General features: G+C 35.3%; 1 long non-coding RNA gene across 2 annotated transcripts in view; it reads right to left on the reverse strand.

Annotated features, from left to right (window-relative positions):
- The window catches only part of LOC123385059, a 156,896-nt gene that overhangs the window by 28,703 nt on the left and 111,593 nt on the right, over positions 1–16,600 (reverse strand). Inside the window, exon 2 of one of the 2 annotated variants that reach the window (XR_006597071.1) lies at positions 9,784–9,869. The exons of the other annotated variant lie outside the window; for it this stretch is intronic. This is a non-coding gene — a long non-coding RNA (uncharacterized LOC123385059). The remainder of the gene's footprint in view (positions 1–9,783; positions 9,870–16,600) is intronic. 2 annotated transcript variants of the gene reach the window in all.

Genomic DNA, 16,600 nt, shown 5'->3' on the forward strand with positions numbered 1-16,600 from the left:
TGACTGATAAAGAAATTGAGACCAGGAACAGGTTCTTGATATATCAGAGAACTACAGTATGTGTATTGTAATCAGGTAATACACGGGAAGGATTCTATTATTGGGGGGTAGGGAAAGGTAATTCATATTATGCAAAAGTACAACATCCCCTTGGAAAGCAGCTGAGGTAGTTAATATTTCATACTTTTCCAAGAAAGAGGGAAAAACAAAAGAGACTAAGTATGTGTCTCACAAAAGTCTGATAAGCTCAAAATATCTAGCATTCCTTAGTGTGGATATACCAATAGACACAGTAGCTATTCCACCATGGACAAAGAATTCTGCAATGAGGCACAAATGGATGATACACATAAATGACTCTACGTATCTCTTTGATTGCTATTATTCCAAGAACATAGCAAATGCCTGGAACATAGTGATGTCATCAATATTGTAAAATGTTTCTATGTTGTAATATTTTTGTCTCCCCCCCAAAAAAAAAGAAGAGAAGAGATGAGACAAAAAAATATCATATATTAGTATTTATATTTGCTCTTTTCCTTTTTCTTATTTGTTCATATTTTTTGTTATCAATGGGATTAAAATAAATAAACCTTAATATATGCAGCTTTTGAGTCTTGTAGAATCTAGAAATATTTGTCCCCTTAAAAAAACTGCCTACCACATACACTTTGGCTTCTCCAGAATGGTATCCTAGTAATAGGTGACATTCTTAACCCTGTTCTTCATTTATTTTTTCCTGAAATTCTTCCACGAATAACTTCTACATTATTGATAGTTTCTTAAGTTTTCTCATTACCTCCACCTTCAACCTCAGAAATTGACCACCACTCTTTACTCTCTTTATGAATGGAAAAGGTCTATATATATGGAAAGTCTATCATTTATTGGGTTTTCTATATAGGTCTCTTCCTGTTTTCCTTTTACCTTTGTCTTAAAAAAGTCTTTAATTAATTGTATGGTTTATGTTTTTTTTTTCCTTTTTTACTCTATTCAAAATATCTCTTTCATTTCTTAAATAAATGGAATACTATTGTTTGTTAGAAATTTTGCTCTTATTAACTTCTTTTTACAAACTTTCTCTTATATGGAAACTCTGGTCCATCATTTTATGGACTCTTGAACAGGTGATTAAGTGCCTACCTTGCTTATTACTCTAACAGTTAAAAATATTATTTCCATATAAATAGGAATTTTCCCCCTCCAAATACTCTAGATTTCCCAGTTTATACTTATCTCTGTATTGGAAAAAGTAGATATTTTTATATTGCCAACATTATGATTTTCTAAGTATTTTTTTTATTCTGCTGATTCATATACATCTTTTGTTAGTATATTGTATTCAGTTAGAATTCATATCCAGAAACATTATTTCAATCCTTTACTCTTATAGAATGGCTCTATCATCTGATACAATAGGATTTTTAACATGTTTTTACCCAGTCCTATTGAGATCTAATTGGTGTATAATATTATATAAGTTTAAAGGGTACAGCAAGTATCTATTACAAAATGATTACATCAGTAGGGTTAGTTAACACTTCTATCACCTCACATAATTATATTTTAATGTGTATGATGAAAACCTTTAAGGTGTACTGTCTTAGCAACTTTCAAGTATGTAATACAGTATTGTTAACTATAGTCACTGTAAAACCCAAAACCATAAAACTTCTAGAAGAAAATATAGGAAAAACTCCTTGACATGGATCTGAGAAGCAAGCTTTTTGCTATGACCCCAAAATCATAAGAAATAAAAAAAATAATAAGTGGCACTATACCAAGCTAAAATGCTTTTGCACAGCAAAAGAAACAATCAACAAAAGAAGATGGTCATCTATGGAGTTGGAAAAACATTTGCAAACCATATATCTTATATTGGGTTTAATATCCAAAATATGTAAGGAGCTTCATATAACTCAATATCAAAAAAAATCTAATTAAAAAATAGGCAGAGTGTCTGAGTAAAACACTCAGAAGAAGGTAATAAATGGCCCATAGGTACATGAAAGGATACTCAACATCACTAATCATCAAGGAAATATGATTCAAAGCTAGAGATATCACTCACACTTTTTAGAATGATTATCAAGAAGACAAAATATAACAAGTGTGGGCAAGAATTTAGAAAAAAAAACAGGGTCTCTTGTGCATGTTGGTAGGAATGTAAATTTTTGCAGCCACTATGGAAAACAGTATGAAGGTGCCTCAGAGAATTAAAAATAGAACTACCACGTGATCCAGCAAACCCACTTCTGAGTATATATCTATAGGAAATAAGGATCTTGAAGTGGTATCTGCATTCCCATGTTCACAGAAGCATTATTCACAATACCAGGGTATTAAAAAACATGAGTGTCTGTATGTATATATGTTATATATGGATAGTTATTCAGCCATGAGAAGGAAGAAATTCCTGCCTTTTGTGACAACATAGATGGACCTTGAGGATGCCAAGTAAAATAAATCAACAGAAAAGGACAAGAACTATATGATCTCACTTTTATGTGAAATCTAAAAACAGCTGAACTTCTAGAAACAAGAGAGTAGAATAGTGGTTTCCAGGCACAAGGGGCTAGGAAGTGAAAATGGGGAAATTTGGTCAAAGGGTGCAAACTTCCAGTTATGTGATGAAAAGTTCTGGCAGTCCAATGCATGAGATGTTGACTACGATAGGATTTTATTTACTTTTCATCCTCTTCTAGATTCAGCTTAAATGCCTTTTCAGTACTAAAACAGTCTTAAGTGTAGAAATGACATCATATATTTAAAGAGATTTTCTTTCTCATCTGCTTTTGATGGCATACAAATTTAGAACCCTGATATTTTCCATCCTGGCTCCTGACATTTGATAAAAAAATATTTTTATGTATATTCCCAGTATCTATCTATCTATCTATCTATCTATCTATCTATCTATCTATCTATCTATATGTAGTAAAACTGTTCTGGGTAAATGCTATAATCATTCATTAATTGATTATTTTATTTGGTTATTGATTTATTCTGCATATATTGTTTTGAGAGTATGACAGATATGAGATGGCAGATGTTCTAGATACAAAGGCAAGGAAATGTAGTGTCTGGTCTCAAGAAGCTCACAGTATAGTGAGGAGACCCTCATTCTGTCATTCAATACATATTTATTGAGCATCTAATTATGTGCCAACCACTGTTCTGGGTAGGCGGGATACAATGGAGACAGGAGAAGTGAATATTCCTGTCCTTTTGACTTATATTTTTGGGGGGAGGGGTAAACAAGCAAGAAGCAACAATAATAAGTATTTAATATATTACATTGTGCTTTAGAAAAATTACAATGGGTCAAAGGAGATTAGAATGTGGGAAGAAGAAGTGTATGGCATTGAACAGGCTAGGCAGGAAGTCCATATTGAGAAGGTAAGACTTGTACAAAGACTTGAAAGCAGTCAGGGCATTACCCAAGTAAGTGTCTGGAGAAAGGGAGTTCTAAGCAGAAGGAACTTCTAGAACAAAGGTTAAAGTTAACCAGGCCAAACTCTTGGTATGTTTTAATTTGGAAGTCCAGTATGAATGGATTAATGTGAAAAGAGAAAAGTAGGAGGTGAGGTCAGAGTGATAACAAGAAGCAGAATATGTAGGTTATTGTAAAGACTTTAGCTCTTACTACCAATGACGTTATTTTTAGCAGAGGAGGAATTCACTATGATTTATGCTCTGAAATCATCAATCTGGATATGTATGCAAAATACAAGAAAACCTGTGCAAGTAAAGATGCATATAATATAATGTTATAATTGCTATAATAGTACAAGGCAGAAAAAAATAGTAACAGGCAGAGAGGTCACCCAAGGGAAGGGGCACTTTGTCTGTGTGTCTTCTTAGAGGTTGAAGAAACCCTTGTACTTCTCCTTTTATCACTTGACACAACAATAATGACTTTTTCCAAAAAAATGGTTTTCTTTTGTGAAGTCTATGAAGGCAGGACCTTGTCTATCTTGCTCTCCACAATAGCCTGAGTGCCTTGCACATTGTGTGATACATATAAATTAGGTTTTGATGAATGACGAGAATAACACTTATTCAAGAATTGAAGCAGTGGCCTTCCAGACAGAGGAAATAGTATGCAGGTGGACTCTGAATGACACTTAGTTCCTTCTCTTTATGCAGTGATGGCACAGGACTAAAGATCTTTAATGTGAATAATTATTTTTTCAACTATAGGTATAGTATGGTCTTCTCTTGTAAATCAATCAAAACTTAGACTAGTTTTTCTTTCCATAGGCTGCTTACAAACACTTTAAGTTAGAATTGTGGCTGTATTCCCTATATGTTTTCTTAGATCTTCTTAGGTTAATGCCTCCCTGAGGGATCTCAACTACTCTTACCTCAAATACTGTCCCTATACTGATGCTTCCCTCAAATTGGTCTCTAGCTCCCAACTTGTTCCTCAGCTCCAGGCCTGTAGATACAACCAAGTCCTAAATCCTGTCACTGAACTATCCCATGGGTTTTTAAAAATAGCTCTGCTTCCCTGACCTGTTTTGTTCTATATTTCATTGAATGGCACTATGAACCACCAAATTTCTTAAGTAACCTGGCCTTTAGCTTGATTCCTTCATCTTTGCTGTTCACCGCCCGTCACCAAATTCCAAGTATTCTAGTCCCAGATAGCTAATATTTGTCACTTTTTCTGGCCCCACTGGCAATCTCCTTTCAATTCCACCACCAACTCAGGCCAAGATCACCTTAACACCATAGAATTTTTGCCTTTGATTTCAACTTGTCTTCACTTTTCGGCCAGGATGATCTTTCCAGAATGGAACTCTTATCCTGGCATTCCCTGAATAAATGAATGAGGATAGGAACTACACACTAAGGATGGTGAAGGGGCTATGAAGAAGGGAGTTCTGGATGTCTACAGAAGAGCCACGCCAGCCCTGGATTTCTCAGCTTCAAAATTTTTGTTTTTTAATAAGAGAGAGAAAAAAAATTTTGTCTTTTTTAACCACACATTTGTTTTTTGTTTGATGCAGTGAAATATATTTCCAACTGCAGGATTACCTACATAATTTGTCAGAAAGAATAAAAAAAATAAAAGGCAAGGCACCTTATTCAAAAATTATTATGACCTTCCAGGTAATAACATCAGAACATTAAACCAGGCACAGACCTTCTTTAAGCTGACATTCCTATAAGACTGCATAAATCACAAACTCCTGAAATCAGAACTGTTGATTGAGCAATTCCTCTTTGGTAAATTACAAAGTTCTAAGTTCTGGCATTTACTTGTCTTCCCGGATTCTTCTCTCACCACTTGCAATCTGTGAGGCAATCATAATGAATGGTGATCAGCTTCCTTGTATCCCTGGATATGCCTACCCAACAAACGTCACCTTATATTCTATATCTAGCTAGTATTTCTTCACCTTGAATGACTCAACTTTGAGGTCATTTCTTTCCAGGAGTTTTCTCTAACTTTACAAACCTTGCTTAGATGCTCCTCGAAATAAATTTGCTTTGAAACTTGTACTTCTTTTTATAATCCATAAAATATATTTTAATTATTTTATGTCCAGATACACTGTAATCTTTGTGAATGTATCATGTGTCCCTTGCTCAACTTCGGATTCTTTGCGTCTAATACAGAATTTGGAAAATAGAAGCTGGTCAAACATTTACCATTGGATATTGAGTGAAAGATACTTTTCAAGAAGTGGAAGATTATCAATTTTTTTTCCAAGATTATTTTCCACTTTTTCAACATGCAAACATAAATGAAGCATAGTAAATCAGATAGATAAAAATTGTTACTTTTTGAGAGGTAGAGTGTTAAATGTAGGAAGTTCATAGTAAACATTCAAAGTCTGATGGGACACAAAAGACTGTGAATCCTAGTTGTAGTACTCAACACAGAGCCTGTGTGACACTGAGCATCTAAAACAAAGAACCTGGATTGCTATGTCTATATTTTTAGTCCATCCAAATATTTTTTGTGCATAGATTAACACAGGGTAGGGGTACCTGGCTGGCTCAGCTGGTGGAGTGTGAGACTCTTGAATTTGGGGTTATGAGTTTAAGCCCTGTGTCGGGTGTAGATTACTTAAAATCTTACAAATAAAATAAGTAAAAACAACAAAACAAACAACAACAACAAAAGCTACACACACACACACACACACACACACACACACACACACACACACACACGAAACATAAAGTAAATTCCCATGAAGCTGGGAAATGTTTGTGTGAAACCAGTATACTTCTCACTAACAACAGTCACAAGAATTAGCAGTTACAGATTCAAGGGAAGTCAATGCAGCCACCCAAAGCCTTACATTTTTAAAATGTGTGGAAATAGTGGTCTTTTTGTTTAGGTATGTAAGGTTAGGACTGTATGACCTTAAATGGACCATTTTAATGATATAAAACAATAGGTATCTAATTACTTACTGGATTTGTTATATCTCTCAAAGGAGTTGGTTCTAGATAGAAAACATAGGATTCTTCTATGTCACTTAAACATTATACATAGGCCTCGGATTGCTTGGAATTTTTAATAAAATTTCAAATTATTTCACAGTAACTTACAAAATTATGTTTTGGCTAACTATAGAGTGAGAGCACAGATATGTGCTTGAGTACCCTCTGTCTGCATCTGTGTTATGTGTGTTTGGTTACATTTGCTTTCTGGGTTGGCTCGAACTATGAAAGTCATTTAAAATTTTTTTATCAATTCACATTAACTCACTTCTTTTGAGTCTGAATTATTTTCCAGTTCCTTGGCTTATATGTGCACCTGCATACTTGTACTCTTACTGGCTCAGTTACTTGCTCTCTCTTTCCCTACCTCCTTCCCTCTCTCTCCCTCTCCCCCTATTAGATTTTACTTCTATTTTTTAAGTTTATTTATTTGTTTTGAGAGAGAGAGAGAGAGAGAGAGAGAGAGAGAGACAGACAGACAGACAGACAAAGATGAGAGAGAGAGAAAGATGAGAGAGAAAGAGAGACAGGAGTACACATGCACATGGTGGGGGAGGGAGAGAGGAAGAGAAAGTTCCAATCAGGCTCTGAGTTCTCGGCCTGGAGCCCTATACAGTGCTTGATCTCAAGAACTTTGAGACCAATAGTCTGATCCTTAACCAACTGAGCTACCCAGGTGCCCCTACTTCTACTTCTGATGGCCCTTTGCCTTCTTTTCCTTTGGTATTTCTCTCCATTTGTTCTTTTTGATGTCTTACCTAACACCATTCTTTTCACCCACTAATTCAGGAAAATACATTTCTTGGGAGGCACAGGCCACCTGCCTCCTTCCTTGCTGAGGCTCCCCAGTGCTGTCTTCTTTTCTTATCTCTTGCTTGTACCTCGCTAACCAGTTGTTCCCTTTTTCTCAACACTTTTTGTAATCCCCCAGATGTTTGAGCTTTCCCATTTTCTCCCTCCAATCCCATTTTACTCTTTTCTTTTGGGCAGTGAAGCAATAACACATAAGGTATGCCTTCTGAAATGGATCCAGAGAGAGTCCAGTTTAAACCTGGTTTGTCTCCGGCTGCCTACATGGTCTTGGACAAGTAGTTGGTCTGTTCTGAGTCTCAGTTTCCTTCCCAGTGAAACTGAGATCATAATAATCATCTTCTGAGATTGCTGCCAAGATTAGAAATAACGAAGGTAAAGAGCCAGGCTTCTTGCCAGTACTCCACATTAAAGAGCCCTTCTTGTAATTTTTGTCATTACTGCCCCAGTAGCATTACTGTATTCACTAGGGCAGATGCTAGTAGTTTTGTTCATTCAGTTTTCCTTTCCAACTAGATCCTTGAAGCTGCATGGCCAAGCTTGCTTCCATTTTAATTTGACATGTTTTGGAGCAATTTGTACAAAGAAAAGTTAAATCCAATGGTTATATTTAACTGACTTTTCACTAAAACAAAAATTAAGAAAACACAATATTAATCTTCTACATCAAAAATGTTATAAATACCTTTATGTCTTCAGACTTTGTTTTTGGTGGCCAATAATAAGATATCACCCTTTTCTGTCCTAAATCTACTTTTGCAAGTAGAAAAACAGCTTTTTGTTGTTGTCATTGTTATCCTTTTATTACACACTTTAAACTATAAGTAAATATACTTACTTTTCCTGGAACTAAGATGACGTTATTTTAAAACTTAATTTGGGTAATTTAAAAACAGAACTACTCAGAATAAAATTCAGGAACCTGCCCACCAATTAAACTTCTTTGGGGCTATGTGAGCAGATTCACAGTACCCAATCTCTCCACCAATCAAAGAAAAACTATTGCCCCTTCAGGTCTCCTCCTAAAAAGTAAGTCCAGGACCTTGTTTGATTCTTGGGTATCAGAGACAACACGTGTCCCACTTAGGTGTGCTGTTTGGCTTTTTCTGTGGACTTATCCGCCTACACAATCTTTTGAGTGGAGCCCAAACCAGCCATCTGCAGGGGAAGTTTCCTGCCAAGCCATGCCACATCCTCCATCAATGGGGCCACACAACTCAAAGGACCTCTTGCAAGTACAAGTCTCTTTGACAGTTTTTGCAATTGGAACATCAAACCACAAATGACAAATCTTTGGATTTTATATTTGTAATTTTCCCTGTAGAGATTATTTCCCATCAGATTTTTTTCTTTGAAAAGCAGTTATTAGCCTGCATGGTTGGTTTCCAGTAAGACCTCTTTCCTGGGTTGCAGAGGACTGCCTTCTTGCTGTATCTTCACATAAGAGAGAAGGGGGTAGGTGTGAGACTCTGTAGTGTCGTTTCTTGAGATGCCACTAATCCCATCATGAGGGCTTTACCATCATGTCCTCTTATTACCCCAATGATCTCCAAAATACCCCATCTTCAAATACCATCACACTGGGAGTTAGAGCTTCAACGTATTAATTTTGGAAGGACATAAACCTTCAGTCCATAAAAGCCTGCTACTGGGCTCTCATCAAAACTAAACATCTGACCCAATAGTCTGTTAGTGGTTTGGGAAATAGGACTCATCAAACTGACTGTTGTCAAGCAGTCTGGTATGGTCTGAATGTTTATATTCCCTCCTCCCCTCTCAATTGATGTATTCAAATCTTAATGCCTAATACAGTGATATTAGAAGGTGGATATTGGGAGGTTACTATGTCATGAGGACAGAGTTCTCATGCATGGGGTTAGTATTCTTATAAGAGAGGCCACACAGAGCCCCTTAACAACTTCTGCAATGTGAGGATACAACAAAAGTCTGCAACATGGAATATAACCCTCACCTGACCATGCTGGCACTCTGATCTTAGACTTCCAGTCTCCAGAACATTGAGAAATAAATTTCTGTTGTTTATAAATTTCTGAGTCTGTTGGTATTTTGGCACAGCAACCTGTATAGACTGAGACGTAGTCCTTCCAAAGTCAAGGCCTCGATTCAATCTTTCAGGCAGAGTTGGGAACCTTAAGGCTTACCAGTCACCAGAGAGGGAGGCTGTGTGGAAAGCAATTCAACCTGGGTATACCAACTATGAAGGTCGCATGTGGGAGAAGTGTCTGGGAACTCTAATGACATTTTCTTTCCAAGAGAGACATGTGTGCACTTAGCACTGTATACCTTGTGTAGAAGCCAGGCATTCGATTGTCTGCTTCCAAGACCATGGTAGCTTTCATCATAGGGACAGCCATAAGAGACCCTCAACTGTTAAAATAAACTAGTAGATTATGCAGTGCTCTATAAGAGTATCTTTGAAACTAAGTATCTTCTCTTAGTTACAAGAGAAATCCCCAGAGGGATAACTAATTCATTAATTATACACACCCAGAAGGTGGCTGTTCCTTCCATGGAAGTCATCCAGTTAGAAAAGGTGGTATGAATTGTGTCCCAGACTTCAGTCGGCTGAATTCCTGAAAGAAATAAATCTTAACTGTCTGTCTGTCCACTAATACATATTCCTTAAGTTTTCTTCTTGCTTTGTAAACTACGCTATCCCTATTTCTTTTGTTGAGTCCTCTTATCCTGACCATTCTTTCTTCTTGAGGGCTCAGTAGGTCTGCAAACTCTGTTCTCTTCCCATTATTTTTCCTTCACTTCTTTTGTTTCAACAACTTCAATTCTCATCTATATCAACTAATGTCCATATGTATATTTTTATCTTAAACATCTTTCCTCATATCTATTCAATATATCCAGCTTCCAGATACCTTAAATAAACATCTCATTTAATCTTCACACTAATACTATAAAGTATTATTCATCCCATTTTACAGATCGTAAATAGACCTGAAGAATTTCTATAACAAAGTGGAGAAAACTAATGTAGAACCCAGGCGTTAAATACCATGTTCTTTTTCCACCATCTCCTAATCTGTGTGATTTAAATAATAATAATAATAATAATAATAATAATAATAATAATAATAAAGTAAATTAGGGTTACCCTTCCTTAAGATCCATAATGAGCATACCACCCCTTGTAGAAAAGTTTGAGTTTCTTTCTTGGCTACAAGGGACACTATGACATGGACCTATAAAGGTTTTCCAACAATTTCCCCAAATTCATAACCTATGATTGGATCATACTGAACTACTTATATTTTTCTGAAAAAAAAAAAAAAAACTTTGTCTTTGTTTCTTGCCTTTGTACATTTGAAGCTCTTTGTCTAGAATACCCATTTCTTCTTTATCAACCTAGAACACCTATTCATACTTAGTCTTTTTTTTTTTTTTTCCTCTTCCCAATTCTGTAACTGCTACCTAGGTAGAGGATCTTCCAGTGTGTTCTGATATTATGGCATTTTTAAAAAGGTGTTTTTATGTTTCTCTCTCCCACTCTTAATATAGTATATGTTTTTCTCCCCCACTAGATTTAAGCTCACTAAAGATAGGGGTCTATTCATAGTCAAATTATGATTTAAAGCTGAGACATTTACATTTTATTAAGTAAATCAAGTAACCTGTCTTTGGTTTCTGGCCTTGAAAAATGTGTTAACCATATATTTGTTTATGTGATTTTAAGTAAATCTGCTATTTTTCTCTCTCTCTATTCACTTGATAATAATGTTCATTCCTAAATTCTCAAAATGTCTTAGCTATTAATATTATAGAATACATATAATCATTTTCCCCTTTCTTTTCCCATCTGTCTTGGTATGAACATAAAAGAGTAAACATTGAGCCAAGCTAGGATCTCCATCACAGTAACAGACAGCTCTACTCCCCCACTGCTCCTGGGCTTCAGGCTTCATAGAAGCTAATGCAGAATTTTCACTTAATGTATAAGAACTTAAGAGATCATTGTAAGTGTGATTGGAATTGGAAACTAGAGTATTTCTTCTGGGCATGAAGCCAATTATGACTATAAACAAACAAACAAAAGATCTAGATCAAATAATTTCATTGTTCTCTTGTTCTTCTTCTTAGGTGCCTCTACTTAACTGGGAATATTTTCAGTTAAAAAGTTTCCATGGTCCTAACATTAGCAACTTCATTGACACATTAAAAAAATATATTATGTTGAAGAAATTTAGTGACACTTTTCCAGATGGTTCTTTCTACATTCTGTCCTGGGACAGACATTTGTTTCATAGCAATATATACTAGAGCAAATACAAACATAGGCTCCTGACACTCAAGGCTTGCATTTAGTCTATTGCATTTGTAATGTTCTTTATCCAGAGTATTTTTAACTTACCCTTTCCAAACACTCTATTTTAACAAATATTCCTTCAGAAGCGACAAGTGAGATCACTCTGGGGAATTCCCTGGATCCTTCTATTATAGTCCCTAGCTAACAGATTTTGAAAGCTTCTACCCACACATTTCTGCTATGGTAACATTTATGCTAATAATAAAATAAAAAAAATAAAAATTTCAAAATACTGCACTTCATCTGTAAGTCAAATTGCCATTTTTATAGTCATTGTTAGAATGTAATTTAGAATATATATATGTATATATATATGCATACATATATGTACATATGTATACATACATATATATGTACATATGTCCATATGTCCATATATATGTATGTATACACACATATGTGTACATATGTACATATATGCATATGTATACAAACATATATGTACATATGTACATATATACATATATATATTCTAAATTACATTCTAACAATGACTATAAAAATGGCAATTTGACTTATAGATGAAGTGCAGTATTTTGAAATTTTTATTTTTTTATTTTATTATTAGCATAAATGTTACCATAGCAGAAATATGTGTGGGTAGAAGCTTTCAAAATATATATATATATATATATATATATATATATATATATATATATAATCTAGAAGACATTAAGAAAACCACTCTTTAACCTTTATTTTTTTGAAGAACTAAAAAAAAATCTCAAGTTTTGGTAAAAATATTTTCTTTTTTTTTTTCAATGTTTTTTATTTATTTTTGGGACAGAGAGAGACAGAGCATGAACGGGGGAGGGGCAGAGAGAGAGGGAGACACAGAATCGGAAACAGGCTCCAGGCTCTGAGCCATCAGCCCAGAGCCTGACGCGGGGCTCGAACTCACGGACTGCGAGATCGTGACCTGGCTGAAGTCGGACGCTTAACCAACTGCGCCAACCAGGCGCCCCAAAAATATTTTCTCTAAGTGTTGTTAACCCTTCTGTTATTAACTCATCATTTATATATTTTATCTTTAAGCATTTGAATCTATTGGTGCTGTTATAACTACTGTAGGCTGAATATGTGTTGCATTTTTAAGTAGCAGTTTATTCTGACTGTATTAAGCTAAATACATAATGTCTGATTTACGAATATGAATTAAGTACCTAATGAAATTTCAAAAATTGTAATAAAAAATCCAAAAGCTATAATAAATGGATTTTCACTGAAGATTTGATAAGAAAGTTACCTTTTTTTTTTTTTTTTTAGCTTGCATTTTACAGAGAAACCCCCAGTATTACCAGGACATTCTGCATGTTACTTTGGTTAATACTGTGGCCCTAAAATGTAATTTCCACAAGGGCCAGGATTTTTGTCTAATTTATTCACTGTTGTAATCTAAAAGGTCTAGCAATAGTACTTGACACACAGTAAACACAAAATATTTGTTGTAAGAATAATCACTTCTTGACTTTCAAGTCAATAGACAAAAGTTTGGAATATCAACCACATAATTCAACATGATCTCCTTTGCTCTTTACTAACTATATAGTCCCCACAGGAGATGGAGATTACTTGTTTTTAATTCATGGGAAAGAATGAGTAAGGAAGCAATTGATGAGTACTTTTCTGGAGACAAAACAATAAGAATGCAAACATTTTTACAAGATAAACTAGACAGATCCTGTTGTATTTTATGCTTAAGATAGTTGTTTTTCTGTCTCATGTTTTTCTTAACCAAGAAGCAAAATAATGAAGTACACACAAAAAAACCGGAATAAATATTCAAGTTCTATTCTGGAATGGCTCTGAGGGCGGAAGTTGGAATTCCAATTTTAAAAGCAAATCGAAAGTATCCCCTATGGCCAATCACTCTTCTACTTGTCCTCTGCCTTTGTATTTTTCCCACCTTGTAGACCACTCCCTACCCTCCTCACATCTACCAAAAACAGATCTAGACTTCACTTCATCCTGAACTCCTTGAGAACTACCTTTTAATTTTTAATCTGTAAAGTTGTTCTTAAAATTTAAACCTGTATAATGCCAGAAATTCCTCTACTTTGACAAGTCTAAAACTCCTTGGGATCATCTTTAAACAACTCCCAATTCAGCTAAGATACCTTATAATGTCAGTAATTGGGGTGCAAATGGCAGTTTTGCTGTTTGCTGTTTAGATCCCTTTAAAAGTGATCTTGATGGACACTGCTGAAGAGGTTCCAAATGGCTGCTTGGACATCAAGTAGGGGGCTCCCTTTCCTTTTAACAATGAAACTGAAAATTCTGCAAAATGTGTGGCTATCTCTTGCATCTTAAAATCTGACCAACTGTTACAAATCATTGTTTAGTTAGCCTGACAAGTAATAAGATGCCTCAAGGAATCCTGTTTTGTAGCTATCTGGCAAAATAATTATTAGAAAAATGGTATTTCATAAGGGGCGATGGATGTGCAAGCCTTTTTAAACCCCAGTGCTCTATATGTGTTAGTTGTTTTCATTACCCATAATTGAAGTTGTCATGACTTATTGTTTTGGGGGCTGGGTGAGAAAGTCTTTATTTAACTTGTGTTTCCTTTTGCACTGGCTCAGAAAGTAACATGGACATGAACTGGGACAATTTTTTGAAAAGCTTCCTCTTGTTTGCAATATCTTTGTGGAAGATTTCTTGAGATTACATAGCTAGTTTCAGAATGTGACATTTTAGGTGGCAAATGAATTATTTGTGAAGGAAGGTCACTGTGCAATGTATTATTGAAAACACTGAAGATGATGCAGTTTGCTGACTTTTTCTGAAAATAGTGATTCTTGAATATTTTAATATTAATTGAACCTGGAGTTTGTAATGGGAAGAGTTCAGAAACTGGAAGAAGAGAATCAGAGTCTAATGAGGAAATGCTAGAAGGCATGCTCATTAGTGCCCACTGGAACTTTAACCCATAGGACTACAAGTGCCTGTTCTCTGTGTCAATACTAATTCACATATTCAGGCCTTGCCTCAAAAAAGTACAGAAGGAAAGAATTCTCTCCCTAGTCATTCTCATTTCGCTTGTTATCTCCATATGTGTGTGTGTGTGTGTGTGTGTGTGTGTGTGTGTGTGTGTGTGTATGTGAATGTGTGTACTCAGAAGTAATCATTTAGTATTTCAATATATACATTGACATTTTCAGATACATAATACATGCTTGTGGTGTATTAGCAGTTGAGACTTTTCTGCCCAGCTCGTCAGTTTCCACTTATCAATTTCTTTTACTGTAAATCTGTTCCTTAAGCAGCAACTAATGAGTGGTGATCTCTCAGCAGGAAATAATATAGGCAGAGGGGGAGAAACACTGCCCTATGTGATCCTCTCCAATTGACATCTGCTTAAATAACTTAGCTCGAGGAATCTCTACTGCCTTGTCAGCAGCAAATGAGTATCAGTTTGGATGATGAGCAGACTCCATAGCCCAAATTTCTATAGGTAAAGTGATATTTATCTATATAGCAGTTACACCCCAAGTATATGTATTAACATGATTAATATGATTTCACTTTGGTGCTAATGTTGAGAATACTCACACACACCCTTGAGTTTTTCTAGCAAAGTTCTAAAATATATTTAAAAAATATTCCTTTTGCTTCAAGTTAACTCAAATGTTAAATTTGCATATTGTGCTAGAAAGCCAAATAGACAGGAAGCACCCAAGGCTTTTGTCCAGTATGAGATAATTTTTCCTCAAATATATACTGCCAAGGGTTCATTGAACAGTTTGGTAAACTCACCTTATAGGACTGTAGAGATTACATTGCTTTACCAAGGGCTTGCCAAGTGATTTGAGAATCAAATCAAAGACCAATAAAATGTAAGAATAAAGATTTTTGAAAGTAGAACAAACTTTGAGACATTTTTTTTCAAGGTTTCCTGTCTTCAGGCAGGGAAGTTTATACTATACTTATTTTAAGGAAGTTGTCTGAAGTCCAGCATGACTTTAATTAGTGGTTTATGTGAGAGAAGTTCAAAATAGTGTTGACAGGAAGTGACAGGTCTTGGCCTTGTTGTAAACTATGATTCTACATTAATTTCTATACTTGACCACATTTACATGTGTGGACTATATTCTGCAGCTATTTTATTGCCTTAGTCCATTTGGGCTGCTCTTAATGGAATACCATAGACTGGGTAGATTGTAAACAATAGAAATTTATTTCTCCTAGTTCTTTCTGGAGGCTAGGAAGTCCAAGATCTAGAATTGGGAAATTTGGTATCTGGTACACACCTGCTTCCTGGTTTATGGTTGTCTTTTCATTATATCCTCATGTGGCAAAAGGAGTGAGGGAGTTCTCTGGAGTCTCTGATAAGGACACTGATACCATTCATGAGGGCTCTGCCATTATAACTTAATCACTTCCAAAAGGCCTCCCCTCCAAATACCATCACATTGGGGATTAGGTTTAACATATGAATTTTGGGGGAGACATAAAAATTCAGCACATAACATTTAATAAAGACAAGTTTCCAGCCAAAATTGAGGCCATCACTATGTGCTTAATATGTTATCAAGAACCAGTGTCCTCCCTCCTGTTCCACCATATTTGCTATGAATGCTGTACCTCCAGGCATTGTACACAAAGTGCAGGCCTAGTGGAAGTGGCAGAAGAAGCAGAATCCTGTTTCGTTGGCCAAGACTTGGACACATGGCCATCATGGAACTAGAAATTGAGTTTTTAGCCTTTACAACCTCTAATAGAACATGTGGGCAAACTTTTGTCTTTTGCAGGTCAAAATGCTTTTGTTCTCTTTGCTATTTTAGAGGCACTGCTCCTCTAGAAAGCAAACATTTGTTATTCAGTAGAAATGCCCTCAGTGAAATTTGAAAAAATGATACTGAAAAATAGCATATATATAATTTCATAATTTGACATAGATTTCTAATTTATAAAGATATAACATATTTAAGGGACAAAACAAGAGGAATGATCCTGTAATGTCAGAAGTATTTATCACAGTGGAACACA

Source organism: Felis catus, chromosome B1, assembly GCF_018350175.1.
Source record: "Felis catus isolate Fca126 chromosome B1, F.catus_Fca126_mat1.0, whole genome shotgun sequence".
Classification (NCBI taxonomy): Eukaryota; Metazoa; Chordata; class Mammalia; order Carnivora; family Felidae; genus Felis; species Felis catus.